The sequence below is a fragment of the Stegodyphus dumicola genome, chromosome 4 (genome assembly GCF_044657685.1).
Source record: "Stegodyphus dumicola isolate Sdum_Otavi_A_Nest chromosome 4, ASM4465768v1".
Lineage (NCBI taxonomy): Eukaryota > Metazoa > Arthropoda > Arachnida > Araneae > Eresidae > Stegodyphus > Stegodyphus dumicola.
Window position 1 is genome coordinate 223,674,172 of NC_140771.1, and position 20,525 is coordinate 223,694,696.

Sequence of the window (20,525 nt, forward strand, 5' to 3'; positions counted from 1 at the left end):
AATGTATTTCCAGTTACCTCCTGTTAAAATGTTTTCATACAAGGCTTGTACGAATTGTTATGCGCTAAGCAACATGCCTCGGCAACGGTGAACGTTATATTTCTTAGCTTTTTTAAGTTGCAAGCCTTGGTTTATTACTGTATTTATTGTTGCTACAGATGCATTTAAAGACTTTGCAGTTCATTTTCTGTTATTACCAACAATTTAATTTTAGAAACATTAGAAACAGGACGTACCTTTTTTGCGTTTTCATTTAGTCTTCTTCCCATGTAGAAGTAACAACTGCCTATTTTTTTTCACTCCGCTTAATAATGTTGCTTATTTTTCAATTAGAAATTTTAATACCTTGCATTTCACAACGCTTTTGAATTATGGAATAGGAAAAATTAGGAAAGCGCAGAAACATATCCCTCAATCCTTATATTATTTACATGATACATTAAAAAAAAATTAAAAGTAGCAGACGATATTTCTCATTTCTAATATTAAGCTGTTGCCAGAAATTTTTATTCCTAGGCATCTGTGTTTTTTAACTCTATATCTAAATCGTTCAAAAAATGTAAACACCCTCTACATATTATAATTATATACTTTTGTTATTTTCTCGTGTAAACGGAGGTTCGGAGATAAATAGGTCAAGAGTCGCGGCTTTGGAATGTCTGCCGCACAATAAAATATTTTATGTATGCACTCATATATGAATTTTATGTGTTTCAGGTATGTATATTTTATGTATGAGATACGTAACATATAAATTCAACCTAGCAGTACTTGTAGCATTAAATAATATGTTTCAATAGTAATAGCGGTCGCATGTCATTGCAGTATACAGATACAGAAAACGACTATTCATCCTCGGATTAAACATATCTACAAATATGAATGCATTTTGCAATTTTTACACGGAAGATAAACTACTTTCGGTTATTAAGATATATTCCTTTCAAGTGACTAACTCGTAAGTAGCGGTAAAATCTCACTTCAACATTACCGGCAATTTTTTTTCTGGAAAGTAAATGCATAGCTGAAAATAGGATAGATGCATTACAAAAAGCTTTCATAAAGCAACAGAAACTAGAGAAACTTTCTTATAGTGTAGCTGAAGGTGAGATTTCTGTTAAAAGCATTCTGTTGAAAACGAAGATGCATTAAAATGGAGTTTAGAAATAAAGAAGTAATGGATGAAGTTGCTGTGCATTGAGACACATGTCCATTATCAACTTCCAACATAACGTTACTTTGTTTTTCCCACTTTTATGTCTTCTGGTGTCACAGAAACATTACTTTTACCGATAAAATATAGGCTTGAAGTATGATATATAGCATACACAATTTGCTTGAGAGTCGTATTCATTAATTAATGTTTTTATAAGCTTTCATTTAGTTTATGGTGTTTCACTCCGAGTGGAATATTGTTATCGACTTTTAACGTAGATTGCGCAATATTTATAAGAACATACTAAAATAGCATTATTCTAACATACGTATTTTGATAGAAAATAGGTCTTTTTTTAAATAACATACGATTGTTTTCCATATTTCGATTCTACGACTCAAATTATGCCTAAATATTAAATTTTGTGAACTTTGGTGCGAAATTCACGAAGAAATTTAATAATTTATCTTGGCGCATTTTTTTTAACCACCTTTGACGTAAACCACCTTTGGCGTTATTATCTCTTATAACAAATATGGCAAATCAAAGGGCGCCAATATTCAAGTATATCCCAGGAAATTTTGAATAAAAAACTCTAATTTTCTGCAGGTATGCCTAGAAATGCGTCTACTTTAAGATAATGGTAAAATTTTTATAGTTTATAATACAAAATGTTTTTCGAAAAATTTATAAAAATTATTTAAAAATAGAAATTTAAAAAATAAATCATGGGGAACGTTATTTGGAATGAATCTAAATTTCGAATTCTGGAAAAAGGAATCAAGTAAGTTGAATTTTCGTCAAGTGGCCCAGTAGAACAAGAAATATAGAACTGTCCTCTCCCCCCCCCCCGCTGTGCAGTTCATGATAGCGTAATGGCAAACCACACATTCAGTTGATCAAATATTAACGAATTTCGCTTACTGCGCATGCTCTACGGTATACCGTTGGCGTGGAAGGAAATACTGGTGACTAAGTGTAAGCAACCCTACACAAGCCTGTCCGTCATTTAGGTCTTACCGACTATTTACAATTGCAGTATACGGAAATTTGTTTATGCTTACTGCATTTGCTACTGTTTCATTTCACTTTGCTTTATTTTGTTCATAAATATTACCTTTAATATTAGTCATTTATAATATTTCTTTGACCTTAATTCAGTATTTTAAACTGGATTTATTCCTTAGTTCGTTAAAGTATATACGAATGGAATGTACGGTAAACACACGATTGCTTTTATTCCTTAGAAATATAATCAATAAACATTCAGCTAATACATCTTGTAATATTTCCTGTTTTGTAATCCTTTTTAAGCGAAAATTTGCGTAGTTTACGACTGATATTTACACTATAAGTAATAACGTAACTTACAACCTAACAAGTTTTAAAACCCAAAACTGTTTACGCCTAGATAACAAAATATCAACAATATCTTAATATATTTTCTTTTAAAACTCCGCCAAATTCTCTTCTGGGCATGCGCAGTATGAGAAATTCGTCTAACATTGATCAACTGAACGTGCGGTCTGCCATTACGCTGCCTGATATGCTATAGGGTTCAAATTTTGCTCACACACTGTTGGTCAAGAATAATGCGATTTGGTGAAGCGACTTTTTTTTAATTAGTTACAGATGTTTGTGTAAATTGTTTAATAAATTTTTTTGCACATATCTTCCTTTGATGAAAATACTAAACATATCAAAATTTTTTGTTCCATCAAATACAAGACAAAAAAATCTTCTCCGTGAAACTTTAGGAAAATTAAGAAATTCAGAGTTTTTAACTTTGAATTCACGAAAATTCACGAATTTTCCGTGAAATTTTGTAAATCGCTCAATTTTCTTAGATTATTTATTGCTTATAATTTTAAAATTTCAACATCTAAAAATGTATCGGATATAAAGTTTTGAAATTTTCACATATTATAAAACAAATTTTTCACCTTCTTTTTAAAACAAGAAAGATGAAAAAAATATTAACTGAGTGATTTCTAAATGAAAAAAATTACACGATGGAGTCTAAAACAAACGGCGGGGAAAAAAGTGTTTATCGTACAAAAATGGCTTTTGAGTTCGCCACGACTTGCCGCGTCAAATTGGCGATATTCATTTTTAGTCTTTGGTGCCTCCACCCATCTCTGGTAGCTTGGCAGCAAAGCCTGGTTGAACTCTAACCCTTGAGTGTGACAGGTGTTCCCGAACTGCGCTCTCACGTATTGTCAGCTGTCATATTATGAGCCTTATTTTCAAGGAGAGGATGAAAATCTTTGCCACATGCACCAAGTGCCAAGAACATTAGGCGTCTGCCGAGCACATACATATTAACTGCTTGGGCCTCTCTAAGGAGGATATTTATTTCAATCCCTTCCTTGTGCTCGACTTTCTTAGAGTCAACGTCTTTTGGATCTTGTCTTGTTTGGGCCTCTCTAGGGAGGATATTTACTCCAATCCCCTTATTGTGCTCGAATTTCTTGTGCTCGAACAAAGGAGTATGGAGTCAACGGCCTTTTGGATCTTGTCGAACTTCGTCTGAAACTGGAGGAAAAGCAACAACAGCTTATGTAACGCCCAAAAGATTATTTCTTGTTTCGTTATTCATTTATTTATTGAGTAAAATATTATCTAACTCAAAACGAAACTATTACCAACTAAATTTTCATTAATATTTATGTAATACTTAAAAGATTATTCCTTGTTTTGTTTCTCTCTCGAAGAAAATTTTGTCTGACTCAAAACAAAACCATTACCAACTAAATTTTAACTAACATTTATGTAACACTTAAAAGACTATTCCTTGTTTTGTTTTTTTGAAGAAAATTTTTGTCTAACTCAAAATGAAACTACTACCAACTAAGTCTTTCATTAATCTTCTAAATTAATACAGCACATTACCTAACAGTGCAACAAAGCAAGCCATTTAAAAATACTGTGTGCCTTTTAATATTATTTTACAGGAAGCTTTATTAACGTTTACAATAACTACAATTAATAAAGACATTTCTTACTGAATTTCTCTCTAATTCCCGAAAGTGTACATTGCAGTTTTTATAAAAAATAAGCACAGTTTCTTCAAATGCAACAAAAACAAAAAAATTCATCTTACATGGACTCCTTGATAGTATTTTAAAAGTACTGAGAGCAATTTTGTACATTAAATTTAAACAAAATCATTTTCTAATAATCTAGTAACTTACGATAAGTGACTGCAAAACTTTTTATTGCATTTCTTGGGCAATCTACCGTTTGCATTTAGAATATAAAAATATATTACCATAAAAAAGTTTAATAATACGCAGAATGCAAAATTCTGTATATATATATATCTGTTTTTAATTTTATTCAGCTAATAACAAATTTTTTTAACAGTCTGATATTTTTCTTTCTACATTTTTACGTTTAAAAATGATATTCAGAAATAGCCGAAGCCTTTAATTTCGAAATTCAGATTTACCTGAGTTTAAATTCTACTGAAAAGTAAAAACTTTATTTCATGAGTTGGCAATAGTAGATAATTATGTTTATATAAGCTAATAAATATGTCATTTTTCATTTTTTTCACACTTTTCTGATGTTTACATGACCTTTAAAAACTTTTTAATCATAAATGTTTCTTCGAAGTTTTTTATTACAATTTACAGTTTTCAGATAACAGTATTTTGAATTCTGCATCCTCTATAATTTTTTATATTTGTTGTTAAAATAAAATGATAAATTGCACAGTGAATCAGAAATACCAATTTTACGGTTTATTTCTCATGTTTCTGCATTTTTAGCCTAAAGGGATAATTTGACCAGAAGGACTATTAATTTCGTTTTGGCATTTTGCGTTGATTCACTATAAACGGCAAATTACTTTTTAAATTGTTGGCACCAAATATTAGAGCCCTGTACTATATTTAACGAAATCAAATAATGGAGAATCTGCATAAATGTATGTATGTTTCTCGCATTGTGATAAAACAAAGGAGTATGGAGCCATCAAATTTTGAATAATGTACGTTTCCATCCGAATATGGGCATCTTGAAGCCCAAATTTGGAATTTGTTTTATTACCTATTTCATATTTTGCAAAGCATTTATGAGTTTTTGATAATAAAAAAACTCAATGATTTCAAAGAAAGCAAAGGAAACACTGTATGAAAAAAAATATACATCTCTAGCGCGCGAGACTGTGTCTCGGTCTTTTAAATATTGCTCTTTTAAATATTTTGCGATATGGCTTTTGAATTAAATTTAATGGTTTAAGTGCGAACACTTTTTTTTGTAACAAAACACCAGAAAATTAGTTAATTTGCACTTCATACATAAAAAAGATCTTGGTATAGAGGTGCTTTGTTTAGGTACCGCAGTTCAGCTTAACGTGATTCAGGTTTTCAAAGATAGATGGCGCTATTTACACTTCACGTTTTCTCAGCGACGATCTCGTATTAATACCTTTTGTCGCGGGGAGCAGTTTTCTGAAAGAGTGCTAAAAAGTCAATCTCACGCGCTTCAATTCCTTCCACCCCGAGGTGTAAAGTATCATGCGCTCGAAATTCAGGAAAAATTCAGCTAGATGCGGGATTTTCGCAATAAAGCCGGTTTTACATCTCTTGCATTTACAACTCGGAAGACGAACAAAATTTTTTATGATTTTTTTCAGCAAAAAAGAGCTTTGGCAAGTTGAAAAAGAAAAACTGCTGATACCGCGCACATATAAAAACGGTTTGCTGTTCCTGTAAATTTCCAATTTTAGAACTTATTCTGTGTTATTTTATTTGAAGTTTTTATTTTATTTTATTTTTATTTGTATTCAAGGAGAAAACACGAAATGTTTAGCTCGCAGATTTTTTCCTTTTTTAAAGTTAAAACCCACAGGCGAGAAGTGATATCTAAACTCTGACTTACTGCGTTGCCATAAATGTATAAATTTTCAAAAAAAAAATATTCAGACTTTATTTACATTACATTTGCATTCATAGTTACACAAGTGATAGCTCACTTTCGTATCATATACATAAAGTAACAGTAAAATAGAATTAGAGTTGTAAAGTAAGTATTATTGTGCATGTTTGGATGTATTATTGTGTATGTAGTATTCGAGTATATTATTCTGCATGTGTCTTTGAGAAGAAGGTTATTTGAGGATTGTTCCTCAATATGCATTTCCAGTTTCTGAGTTTACTAAATTATCGGGAAAAAAATGTTAGGAAAAGAATTTCTACTTCAGAAATACAAAATCTAAATTTTTATATGATACCGGAAGAGTAAAAAAATCCCAATTAAAACAATGCTAATTATTCTTTAGTTAAGTAAAAACAAAATTTTTCACACTTTTACGTAAAAATTTGCAGATCCTTAATACACACATTTTTACAAATTTAATAAAAATTTATCAAATTTTATTAAAAAATATTTAATTTAATATGTTTAATAAAAATTTTACCCAAGATTAAAATTTTTAATTGCCAAAACCAAAAATTTTCGCTTCGTATTTACAACTTCTCACTAAATCTGTTCATACAGCATTAACTTTGAATCAAATTAGCTTGGAGAAATTAAATAACTTAGCAAAGTTGTTCTTGAATATCTTCGCGAATCTTACTCGCAAATTATGAAACCTTTAGTTTTTAACACGTGCAAAACTATTCACTCGAAATGTCATTACATCTCCTTTTGTTATTATTCGATAGTAAAAATATATCAGCAATGATAAAAACTGATGATGATAATTGCTTTATTTATTGCTAATCACAAAAAAAAAGGTACTGAAAAAGATAAATGATGATAAAGTTAACAGGATAAATCAACTGTGAAGCAAAAGACAACGAAAAAATGTGCAGCGTGACAAGAGAAACATAATTCATTTTAGCAGCAAATATATCCTCCAGGAACAAATATAGTAACAATTTTGTAATTGTTACTCCTGCTGAATGACAATAGTAACAATTACAATGCTTATTTTATGTATAAAATAGACGAAGATATTAAAAAAAATATTCTGATTATCTTTTTTAGCCTATTAGCGAGGGCAGTCGTCATTTTTTGACAAAACTATCCATTTGCAAGGCCAGAAACCTGAATATCATACAAAAGAAAATACATATGAAATGATTTTAAAATGGATTTAATGTTTCAGAAAAGTATTTTTTATTTCTAATTAGATATCTCATAATTTAAATGCAGTTTTGTGTAACTCAGTCACGTTAAAAAATAGAAAAATTATTAAGAACTGCGTTTATTGTTTTTAAATCGCTTAGTTTCTCACTCAGTAACAGACATATCAAATTTGAAATTTAAATGTCTTATGCTTTGCTGAATGGCAACACGCTCGCGCGTGGACTATAGAAGTATTTTATTTCAGGTACTGGTAACACATTGCTTTTAAATACCCAAGTTTGTTGATTAAATTTGAAACATAAATATATACGCTTTGCCCAATGGCAACACTTTGCCGTGGTAAAGATAAAACTGTTTTATGTCGAGTAGTATTGCCACTGCTCGCTTTTAAATCGCTGAGTTTGTTAATTATTAATCAAAATTTATATCATACAAAAAATGAAATAAATTAAAAAAACAAAATTGAAATTCCAAATTCAGGATTCCGTGTGCATATGGCCGGATGGAGGACTATGTTTATTCATAATTTGGTGGTTTGGTACGGTCGTTTTCCCACAATGCGAGGAACATACACACATATGCATACATGTACATACACTCAAGAGCAAAAACATTATGACCAGCCCTACATTTTGCGATGAACGCGCCTGGACGACATGGAAGGCACATGATCAGGTGGAAGTGGTATTTAACTGCTGCTGTAGAGTCTGAAGAATCATTCTTTCACTTACTTCTGTGTGTGATGGGAAAGGCTGCGGATCTAAGCGACTTTGATAGAGGGCAGATTGTAATGGCTCGAAGGCTCGGAACAAGTATTTCCGAAACTGCACGACTCGTGGGTTGTTCGCGATCTACAGTTGTTAGTACGTATGAAAATTGGATGAATGATGGTGAAATCAGCAGTAGACGACATGGTGGTGAACGTCCACACGCTACCAAAGAAAAAGAGCTTCGAAGACTGTCTCACATGGTGAAGCAAAACCGGAGCCAGACAGTGGCTCAGCTGACATCCGAATACAATGCAGGGCCAAGTAGAAAAGTATCGGAGCACACTGTTCAGCGGACACTGTTGGATATGGGGCTACGCAGCAAACGCGTCACTCGTGTGCCTTTGCTGACCGAGCGTCATCGCCAACTGCGCCTGCGCTGGGCCCGGGAACATCGCGACTGGTCCATGGATCAGTGGGAGAGAGTTGCCTGGTGAGATGAATCACGGTTTGTCATTCATCACGCCGATGGCCGTGTCAGGATACGCCGTCTTCCAGGCGAACAGTTGCTCCCTCAATGCACAGTAGGTCATGCACAGGCCGGTGGTGGCGGTATTATGCTCTGGGGGACGTTCTCTTGGGCGTCTCTGTGACCCTTGGTTGTGGTAGAGCAGACCATGATTGCTACAGGGTATCTATCTGAACATCATTGCGGACCAGTTGCACCCTTACATGGCCTCTGTTTTTCCAGCTGGAAATGGAATGTTCCAACAGGACAACGTCCCGTATCACAAGGCTACAATTGCGTTAGAGTGGTTCCAGGAACATGATGCTGATTTCCAGTTAATGACCTGGCCGCCTAACTCACCGGATCTCAATCTGATAGAACACATTTGGGATGTCATGGGACGCCAGGTCAGATTTCAAAGACCACCAATTCGCAATATCTCGGATTTGCGTGACCATTGCTACAACATCTGGTACAATCTGTCTCCGGCCATCTATCAAGGACTTGTGGCATTCATGCCAAGGCGGGTTGAAGCTGTGTTGCGAGCCAAATGTGGCCCAACTCGTTATTGACAGGTGGTCATAATGTTTTGGCTCTTGAGTGTATAATAGTAATATCAAAACATAATTTTCCTAGTTTACGGTGGTGAATTCCTAACACAGTAGTCATTTTAAATTTGTATCTAGCTCTGTGATAATAAAAATTAGGCATGTCTCTGGTAACTCTGCATATAAAAGTATAGAGCATTTAAACATAATTTATAGAAATATAATAAATATTAAAATTAGACAAAAAGCAGGCTTCGATCTCGAATAAAATTATAGATTTTGAGAACGATATGACATAGGTCCTCTTCTTCAGAAGCAAAAACCTTTTTCAAATGTGGAAAGAAATTTTGAAATGGAAATCAATGGATGGAACAAAGCGAAAAGCGCAGCGTCATCTATTGAGGGAAAATTTGAAAAACAACGATATTACAATGATGTTAAAATGGTTTGACCTGGGGTTCGAGTCCCAGCTAACGGGTTGGTTGCATGGGCGTCTTCGTTGGTTTTCCATATGGGTAAACGTCGATACGAGCGGGTTTCCTTAGAAAACCTTCTAAGGAGCATCTCTCCTTTTCCGTGTGGCGCCTAAGGGCAGAGCAGGTAATAAGAATATATATCTATATAAAGAACGTACTAAATATTACCATTTCTATTACTCCTTCATTTCAAGGTACCCGTTTAAAACTCTCCATTTCTCATTATTTTGGATCCAGATTAACTGAAAGAAATCAATTTTACATTGCAAATAAAAAACACGGAGTGGGTAATTATTATTTTCTTAATAAACGGTTTCCCACAGAAGCTCTTCTACATATTCCGCCTAATGAATTCGAAATTCCAATTTTCAGCCTCCATAAACTGAAACGAGCCTCAGTAAAATTTAATCTTCTATCAAAATAACGACAGAATGGTTAAATAAAAATATAAAAAAAGTCCCTCACCAAATGTGGAATTTAATTTTCCACTTCCGATGTCTCATTAAACGTAGGGATTTTCCTCTTTCCAGCCTCGGCCAAAATGCTCAATTCCTCAATTCTGAATTTATTGTATTTTTTATCATTCGCCCCAGTTCTCTAATAATATTTCTATTCCTTTTCTTATCGTCTTTTATTCACCAGGACTAAAAATCAAAATACCCGTACGGTGAGAAGGAAAGATCAAACTTTCGCTCATGCAAGAAAAATTTTAACATGCATTCATTTTTATTCACTTTTTCTAAACCACAACAAATTAATTATATTTCTAATTCTGTGATATGCAAAAATTTCGTTACTTTTAGTCGGTCCCCACTCAACGCGAAATATCATGGGAGCAGGGCTAGCATTTTCAAATTTTATACAGCAGAATGGAATTTCCCCAACAGACTTAAATTTCATATGAAAGTCCAATTACAAAAAAGTGAACTGCATAATGTATACAAATAACGCTTTGTCAGATGCTCATTTACGATTACTCTGCACTAAGATACGCAGTACATTGGCAATTTAAATTAAGTGATAATTGTAAAAATGAAGAATATTGTACAAAAATTGATGAAACGTTCGTCTGAATGTACATATGTATGATAATTTCAAGGCACTAAACCAAAAACCTATTGCGCTGTACAGGTATTTGCATGCGAAATACATAAATAACGCGAATATGAACAAATCATAAATGGAAATATATTCGCTATCGCATGCATCGCAAGATTTAAGTTTGGTAGTGGTGTTATAAGGTATTTCTCCCGCCTTCTTAGCATGCTTTCGTCGTGTAGTGGTCAGCACACTCGGCGAGTATTCGAGAGGTCCGTGGTACGAGTCCTGGCGAGGGCATTGCTCATTTTTCATCTCTCCTGTTTCGAAACAGCCTAATGTATCTACAGTGGCACAAGAACTAAAAAAGGTAGTGGACGATGATTCTCCACTACTAGCATTTGGCTACTGGGTCCCCTAATCCTCAGTCGCCCTTTAAAAGGGGAAGTACACAAGGTATTTCTCCCACCTTCTTAGCATGCCTTCGTGGTGTAATAGTCAGCACCCTCGGCGCGTATTCGAGAGGTACGAGGTTCTAGTCTTGGCGAGGGCATTGCACATTTTTCACGTCTTCTTAATCAAAAAACCTATTGTCTCTACAGTGTAACGTCTTCAGCTGTTTTCTAACGACCACCTAGCGTTTCTCGAGAAAGCTAAACGTGACCTGTAATCACTGCCATTCTCAAGTCTTTGTTTCCTTTCATAGCATGAAGATGATGGTCTGTAGGAGATCACGGTTTCGTTCCTGAGATAAACTGAACGTGGAAGTCTTTCGTTCCACATTCCAATGCGTCTGTTGATAGGTGTATAGCTATGCATCAACTGCCTGTCACCGACCACCCTTGATCACGAACAAAGTCGGAGAGTAGTTCTCACAGAAATTTTCTTAGGCTTTTCAAAATTATTATCCGCCAACAATCAGGATGCTGTCGCCAGTCGAGATATGCTCTAAAAATTTCGGACAGATGAAAATGTAGAAAGACTTCGCAACACGCCTTGGAAATTTTGAACAAGAAACACTGGACGCAACTTAGAAGGAGTTTAGTTTGGTGGAAAAGAAGAGGAAATTTCTCTCTAGTGTTTTCGGCTGCACCAAGAGCAAATGTTTTCTCTTCGCTCTCTCCAGTAACCGATAGCTGGATTTCTCATCTCTCTCAGGAGAGATCCAGTAACCGATAGCTGGATTTTCCACTACCTAATCTGAGAGTAACTTGCTCGGAACGGCAAGCTGCGGCCAGGAGAGGCAAAAAGGGCTGTTTGCCTTACACGAGAATTTCACCCTGCATACACACACACACACACACACACACACACAACCCCCCCCCCGAAAAAAACCCTCTTAAGAATGTTAACATTCGACTAGCAGACAGGAACTTCAGCAAATTTTGTTCATCAATTTTTTTAATATATATATATATATATATACATTTTCTTTCTAGACGATAACCAACGAACCTGATCATGGAAATTATTTGCATACAGCCTAGAATGTTAAATAAATCAAATAAGCTACCTCCTTGTTTGTGTCAACTCGCTACAGGGATCAGGTGTTTTTAATAATGTTTGAAAAATCATCTATATAAAAACCATGGGTGGCGAGTGGTTAGAAGATTCAGGGACAGACCTTACAAGTGGACGTCTAGGAAAAGCTCTAAATATTCCCCAAAATGATCCGAAATCATGATCTCAAGAATCAAAACCGCCATTTAAGCATAGAAGCAGTTAATGCTTTTGCTGGTCAAAGTGATATGAAGATACATGTAGCACCTGAAGACTGCTTTCTGTGATTGGCGGCAGGAAGAAATAATTACGAAACCGCTGGAGAACAAACAGCTTGGCTTGCGATTTCTCAGATAGGAGATGGTAAGAAAAGGAAGTAAAGAAACTCCGTGTTTAGTTTCCCATGGATGTCTTTCTATTCTGTCGTAACAAAGTCCTGTCCTATTTTAAAACAGGCATTGTTTACATCGATTGAAAAAATATGTACGGATCCGAAGGTACTGAATAAAAAACCTGGAACCACTGAGGAAGCTTAGGGACGCACTTATATATGGTATCATGAACATACCCGAAAATTAATTTTTTTAATGCTTAGTCGTTATGAAGCCATCATTAAAGCCAGGGATGGCTCCACTAATAATTAATGGAAGTCGATGTTATTATAAATCCTATTTTCTCTTGTGGTAGCTGAACTGCACTATTTTTCTTTTGGTGATACCCACTTTTTATAGCGTTTGACCTGAAATGCTATGTACCTTTTTGCTACAATTTATGTTAAAAGCTGCTTTGGGAGGGATTCACTTCATGAAATGCAATAAATAAGCGTTATATGTAGTTCCAACTATGCACATATTTTCTTTTTACATTATTTGCAGATGTTCATGGCGTTTGCATGCTATGTAGTTACAGTTTTCCGTGCAGAAAACTGACTGTAGCACATGATGCAATTTTTTTGCACACCACTGTATATGATGTGGCAAATATATTCCTGTGGATTACACTCGCTAGATGATGTTTGCATGTTGCTCAATAATGCTGCCCAATTCTGAATTATACTATATTCTGCATTAGGATGCTCAAGGCAAACTTCACATGTTTAGAAACTTCAATACACACAACAGTCCATAACTTATAGACCAAATGGATGACGCACACAGATTGTTTGCAATCCGTAAGTTTCATTTTTTTACGTTCCGTAATAAGGTTCATAAAATTTATAATAATAGCTGTTATTATTATTAATAATAATATAGAGGTGATTGTGAACTTACTGATGTTTTTACCGTTTAGCAATCCACACACGTGCTCGTTGCGTTTGTAATTACAGGACCTTGGCTACTTACACTCTGGATGGATTAGCTTGTTATGTGAATTCACTTATATAAGAAGCCAAGCACTCAAAAGGGCTCCTGCATAGAAATGAGTTGAGCAATGAACAAAAATTATAGTTCTGGGAAAACTGCTTTCGCCTGTAATAAAAGAATCAGCTGAAGAGCTAGTCAGGGATACTCATATAGTTTCCATCTATGATCTTATGGACACATTGAAAATAATCATCATAATTTTTATTCCTATATGTTGGTAGCTAGCGTATTTCTTGCTTTAAAAATGATTGAATTATGTTGTTCTTATCTTGCGGTTAAGGTTTTTGTGCCTTTAGTTACACTGCTTGCAATAATTGTAGATTTATCAAGAATTTAAAAATGGTTTAAGTGCGACTAAGCCTAATTTTTTACTATAGCAGCCATATTTGTTTACATTTGAAACTTAGCAGAACAGTGAATTAAATCTTTCTGCGCCTTCAGTGTCTTTTTGCCAAGTGGGACCAAAAGGAAACTTAGTTTTGTGCACTGAAAAATTTGCCTTCTTGCCTGCTGGCCGAATTGCTTGTTTTTGCATAGAAACTGTAATTTTAATTTTAAATTCTTTTTAATTGTTTTAACTGTATTTGGTGTTTTATCCTTTTCTATATTTTTCAATTTTTGATGAAGATATTTTTAGGTTTCATGTATTTCTGCCTTGCGAAGTGAGAACTGAATTAATTGAATGAGAAATCTATCTCTAATGAAATTCGAGGAGATAAATTTAAATGAAATACAGGGGAAAATGCATATAATTTAATTTTACGTACAAGGAATTCATGTGGTGTACACATCAGATTTTTTTTAACTCAGCAAACTCATAGATACAGAAGTTTGTAACCCTGAATTACACCATTTTTGTGGAATTACGGGAGAAATGAAAACAAAGCACCTCGTGCTCAAAACATCCATTTCGCGAAATGCTAATAACCAAAAGAAAAATTTTACATACATTAAAATTTAGTCAATAAAATGTTTTATCTTTAATGAGAAACAGCTATCGCATATTAGCTGAAAAAAAAAAAAAGATAGCAGTTTCCAATAACTTTCAAAACCTATAGAATGACATAAATGTAAAGAATTCTGTTTCTTTCAGAATAAATAGCAAAAAATATTAACATCTAATTCAAAACAAGTTCGTATAACAAAGATTAAATGTACACGTTAACGAATAATTAGTTAATTAAAATTCTCTAAAGCTTTTTCTTTCTATTTCCAGAACGTGCTTCTAAAATTTTACAGAAATTTCGCATTAAACAAATTTAATGAAAACTTTCGAATAACTGATTAGAAATGAATGAATTGGAGTGCATATCTTTAATAGAAGAAAAATCACATGAGAGATTTAGAAATAATTTTTATACAGCATAAAATCATTTCCAAATGTGCATTTCTTTCATTCAAATTTAACAAGAAGGCTTTAGCAGCTGGTTTGTGTTCAATCCAAACTCAAAATATGGTTGCACTTAGCTTCGTCAGTAACAAATATGTAATAATGAAATAAGTCTTCTATGATCATGCAATTAACGGTGATTAATTTTCACCTTTATTATTATATTTGCTATACCTAGAATTAAGTAATCTTTTAACTGGTTTAATAACATATTTAGGAATTCATCATAGAACGTAAGCATACTAAATTACATTATAGTCTGACTAAATTTACACCAGCAATCCCAAAAGACCATTTAATATCACACAAAAAAGTGAGGTAATAGTTAACTTTTTTTTATCCTCTAAACCATTTTTCAGCGCAACAGCCAATAGCATTTTCTCAGAGGATCATTGTTTTACTTAATTATTTGTACTACCTCAGTTATGCAGCTGTTCTTGGAATGTCTCCAAAGCTATCTTCCAAAGGAAAACTTAGTTTTGTGGGTGTACTCCAACTGCGCTAATGAAACCCCCCCTGGGTCGTGCTATAATCCAACTGCGCCAATTATAATTTCTTCCCCCTCCTACCTACAGGGTTACAATTTAACTTTTCGAAGCCAATTATGTAGCCAGGAGGAAAATAAATAAATAGAATTACATATCACAAGAACAAGTAAAAACAAGCAGGCTAATTACTTGAATAACGGTAATAAATGCAAGAGCTAACAAAGAAAATAAAAGGTATTGGTAAACATACATATTAGCATTACAAACATCTTTCATTTATTATAATAATATCATAAATTAAATAATTATAAAGCATACCAATTATATTTTTAATAAATTACATCAATAATAGTCAAGATATCTGAACTAGACTGGAAAATTTAATAGAGTTCACTAGCGTGCAAAACATTATTCCATATCAAAGTGTGTTAAAGTGTTAAAACAAGTCTGCCTTCTTGCCTGCTGGTTCAGTTTCTTGTTTTTGCGTAGAAACTGCAATTTTAACCGTAAAAAAAATTTTTTTAATTGTTTAACTACATTTGGTTTTTTAAATTTTTGTACATCTTTCAATTCTTAATGAAGACATTTTGAATTTTTATGTATTTTTGCTTTGCCGCGAACTGAATTAATTGAACGAGAAATGTATCTCTAATGAAATTCAAGGAAATAAGTTTAAATGAAATGCAGGAAAAAATGCGTATAATTTAATATTCCGTACAAGGAAGTCACGTGGTGCACACATCAGACTTTTCACTATATTTTCACGTGGTTAAATGTTTATGTACTCTCTATGCATATCTTTAAGCTGTTTTCCTAACATGTTCACTATTTCATTTCTCTGCTCCGGAAATAAAGGATATAAGACTTTACGAAGAATCTATATTCGAAAATGCAATAAATAAATAAACACTAAAAAAATCCTTATAATGCAAGAAACAACTTACGGCTGAGATTTCCAAGTCAGAGATAGGAAAAAAAAAAAAAAAAAGAAAAAAAAAAAAAAAGAAAAAGAAAGAAAGAAAGAAACAAAAAAAAACTAACGAGTAAACAATGAAACTCAATACATATTAAACAACAAAACACGGTACTTAATGTAGAAAATTATTCCAGAAAAATGGCGAAAGAATGAGCTAACATTTTCAAAAATCCAATAAACAGCTGCGCTGTAAAAAAACAGTTGCCACAACATAATATGAAACTTATCGACTCACGCGAGATTCTGCGGACACGAAAGCTTCTTCTTGACAATGGAATGGAGATTTTGAAAGGAGAAAACATACCCGGAATTATCGGAGACTTTTAGAGCCCTTAAACACCCAACAACACATATTTAATAAAAGGATGCTCTTTTGTATGCCTGTGTTTATTTTGCATTTCCTACATTATTTGTTTTGTGTCTGCTGACATAGAAATGAAAGTGTTCAATCGAGGCAGACGTTAAGATTTCCAATTTATTGATTAATGTGAAAACGCATACCATTACGTGACTTGTCTAATGATCCAAAATTGTTGAAGAATTTAAAATATTTACAAAGAATTTCAGTTCTTATTTCATACAATTTGTTGTTACAGAAATCGGTATACTGTAAAAAATCAAATATAAAAAAGGAAAGAAAGAACTGATTTCTTTCGTTTTTATAATACAGCTAAGAACATGACAGCTATCTGCTTAAGAAAAGTGCTACTTTCTAGGAGGATTTTCTAGGGGAAATTATCTGATATTTGTAATTATCCTGAAAAAAAAAGCCTGCGAAAGCTGTTAATAATGATTTCTGTGCTTTAGTATCCTTAAGACTGGTTTATTCGAAATGATAAAGAATCTTGCGACATAAAAACACGAATACAACGAATGGCCGCTGCCATTTCGAATTAAAAATTAAGGATACTAAAGATTTCACTAGTTTTACAAAGCACAATATAAGGTTTCATTTTTGTCTTGGTGAAATTGATGTTGTATAAAACTGAAAAAAGTACAAGTTCTCAGTTGTTTTTCTGGTACATTCTTTATTATAACGCTAACACGTACAACAGGTTCAAGTCAAAAAGATTTTTATTTTCGTAGTTATACTTTACAAATAATATGACTCAAACTTTTGTATCAGAAACGTACACGACATAGTACTTAGAGGTTTTATATCCAACCGACAATATACAAAAAATATTCTTTATACACTAGCTCCCAAATTAAAAATATCGCGATATTCTTTAATGTTGACCTGCTGTAACTTCGAAGTCGTTCCTTAATTTCCTTCGATTAGCTATAAAATTGCACGCATTTTACAGATCTTTCCTGTCGTTTTTTTGCCACCTATTGATAAAATTCGCAATACTTAAAAATCTCATTCCAGATATAAATTCCTGGGATAATGTAATATTCCTAACCAATACGGTTTAATATGAATTGGTCAGACTACGAGAACCTTAAATCTTCGAACTGAGGAACAGGAAGCGTATTTTAGGCAAAAAAAAAAAAAACACATAAATATTCTGCAGCACAACACTGTTGGTCAAAAATCCCATTTCAGGCAAAATTATCCAAATAACATCTTCCATTAGCCGAATTACATTTTCCAGAGGCGTTTCGCAGTCACGAAAATCTTTCAGATGTAGTTAAAGATCAAAATCCCAAGCAAACGTTACCCTCAGCTTTTAAATAAATTATTTCACGGTTATTTTCTTTTTTTTTTATCAATAGATGTCGCCAGCAGCATTGTTTTCCTTCTTTTTATTTGATGGACCTTTCTCAAATTTGTTGGTCTCTTGTCATTAATATTGCGTGAGGCACATGCTTCTCCTTCGCCACTTTTACTTCTGCAGCTCAAGAAAAAGGTATTATGTTCAAACCTTCGAAACTGTCCTGCAAATTTATGAAAATTATCACTGATTCTTGTTGCCTTAACATCTCCAATAATCTAACAGCAGTGGATCATCTAAAAGCTGATCAATAACTGCGACTATTGTGATTCATATATTATATATGAAACGACTTAATGCCCAAGTACCATTAGCTCGTGTTATCTTTAAGCGTCAAAGCCAGAAAAGCTCGACAAAAGAGGGGTCAGCAGCATTCAGATTGGAAAGCAGATACACAGTCCAACATACAGATGAGTCAAAATTAAGCAAGTGAAGGTTTAGAGAGAAGAAAAACATGAAACAAACCAGCAACATAATTGAACACCAAACTTTCAGTGTTGACAGTATAACAGTGAGGGCTGTATTTTCTTTAAACTATCGCATCGACCTGCAGATCTTTAAAAGATGTATTCTGACAGCTCAAAACATGCGGATGAAATCTTAAACTTCACTGTAAGATAACGGTTGGTTTGGCGTTAACTCTTATGGACAATAATACAAATCCACTCGCAGTAAACATCGACAAAGGGGGTGGGGGTAAGAATGGAAGTACTAATCGCTTGGGTTTGTTAATCAAAAAGTGATTAACAAACTCAACGATTTTGTTAATCAAAACGTTTTACAAAGTGGGAAGTATTAAATTTGAAATTCAAAATCGGGCTTCCAGGTATAAATATTCGGTCACAGTACCGTCGTTTTTTCACAGAGGAAAATGCATACATGCACACTTCATTACTTAATTTCGTTAAAAATAACACATGACAACAATATTTGGTTAGCAAAAATTTGAAAAATGATTCGCCGTTAATAGCGAACGATGTAAAAATCCAATTTCGAAACTAATAGTCCATTGGGCTAATGAAAGAAATGCAAAAGAGGAACGCAAATTGAGGGCTATAAATCCAAACTGAGGAATGTTTTCTTGGAGTACCCAGTTACTGTTATGTAACAATTAACTTCTGAGTCATTCGAAAGGTTTATTTCTGGTAACTGGTTTCCGAACCCGCTGATACACTTAATAAAACAAGCAGTTTAAAAAGACTTTTATTTTCAAGTTCTTTAAGACTTAAAACAACTTTCTTATAGGGTAACGCAAGCAATCACTTAAAAATCATTACCCTGAAATAACATACGAAGAGGAAAAGTTCCCAGACATTATAAATATGACCTTCATACACTCTACCGAAGGCATTTAAGCCAACGTCTTTTCCGCTTTATGACAGGCATTTGGAATATTTATCTCCGCGGGAAAAGTGAAATTATAAACAGGCGAGAAAACCCCTCGAAAATGATACGCCTAACCTTGATTTTTATCTTTCTTTTTTAGACATAAAAGTCGAGGAAATTCATACATGAATGCTTTGAAAACTGCGTTTAATCCTTTGTTATGACGAGTAGACGAAACTCAGTCCTGGAGCCAGTAAGTAATCTCTTAGCGACTCGCCTTTAAAAGATGTGAAGTCTACAAGCCAGTAGAAAGTTAAGGCGCGTTCGCAAGTCATAAAAGCAAGAAATGAAATTGAATGGACGGGGGGGCGGAGAAGAGTAATAGGCGAAGAGTCTGGGGCGGGGCAAAAAAAAAAAAGAAGAGGAGGAAGAAGAAGAAAGGATGTAAGCAAAAGTTGATTCGTACCATCTGCCTACGCTACCGACCTACGCTGAAAAAATTAGTATTCGAAACACCAAAACAAAACTAAGGAGTAGGGCCAACCCTAAACTAAAGATGATTAATATTGCAAGGAAAATGATTTATACTTCTCTTTATTAAAAAAAAAAAAAAGAAAAAAAAGAAAAGAAAATTTATCGCAATCATGTATGGAAATAACTGTCAGAAACTCTCAAACTCAACGGCTTATTGGCAGCGAAAGTCTTATTTAAAAAACAAAATAAAATATGAGCTTTATGTAAAACGAAGATGAATATAACGCGAAGGGGTTTCAATTATGATTAGGAAAGAGCATTTCAGATTTAAAAAAAGAAATAAAAAGAAAAAAAAGGTGACCAAGTTATGCAATTCTTAAAGATTTTTTGAAGGTCTTAAAGTAATAGAATAACGTCGATGTTTCATATGACATATTCGGATTAGATGATTGTCGCCCAATAAATTGACGCTGCTTCAAGTGCTTCATTTAAAGACGTTATAGAAAACAGAAGACTCGCCCGAGATTACAATGAAATATTAAAAGTGCTAAAATTAAATTTTGCTTCACTAATTCATGAAATATTAACATTCTTTGGACGATAATATTAAACAATTCTCGATTTTGGGTACGGTTAGGCGGGAGAAAATTCCCCCGCAATAGGCATATTCTAGAAACTTCCCGCCTTTTTATGTGTCTCTAGAGAACCTCATAAAGAAGGCAAATAGTGATTGGGAGACCATAAGGAACAAGATATC

General features: G+C 33.6%; 1 protein-coding gene across 1 annotated transcript in view; it reads right to left on the bottom strand.

The window, feature by feature from the left end:
- The window catches only part of LOC118190391 (LHFPL tetraspan subfamily member 6 protein-like), a 513,573-nt gene that overhangs the window by 192,629 nt on the left and 300,419 nt on the right, over nucleotides 1-20,525 (bottom strand). The window lies entirely within an intron of this gene.